The sequence below is a fragment of the Corvus brachyrhynchos genome, unplaced genomic scaffold (assembly GCF_000691975.1).
Source record: "Corvus brachyrhynchos isolate BGI_N302 unplaced genomic scaffold, ASM69197v1 scaffold442, whole genome shotgun sequence".
In the NCBI taxonomy this organism is placed as follows: Eukaryota; Metazoa; Chordata; class Aves; order Passeriformes; family Corvidae; genus Corvus; species Corvus brachyrhynchos.
Genome location: NW_008236443.1, coordinates 205,723 through 206,007, shown reverse-complemented (window position 1 = coordinate 206,007; position 285 = coordinate 205,723).

The following is a 285-nucleotide window of genomic DNA, read 5'->3' as shown; positions in this document are numbered from 1 at the left end:
AAGAGCGCCCTGCCCCGGAAGCCCCCCCACCCCTGCGGCCGCGAACGATGGTTCCGCCCCTCCCTCCATCCCCACCCCGTGGTGTCACCGTTAAAGGTGTCCGCCGGGCGTGTCCCCTCCCCCAGGACAGACACGGGGACAGAGGAGAGCGAGTTTATTGCTGGGGACACTGGTGGGGGACTGGGGACAGCGCCTGGGGACACTGGTGACATGTCGGGGACACCGGGAACAGCGACGGGACAGTGGTGACGTGTTGGGGACACCGGGGAGGGACAGGTGACGCCA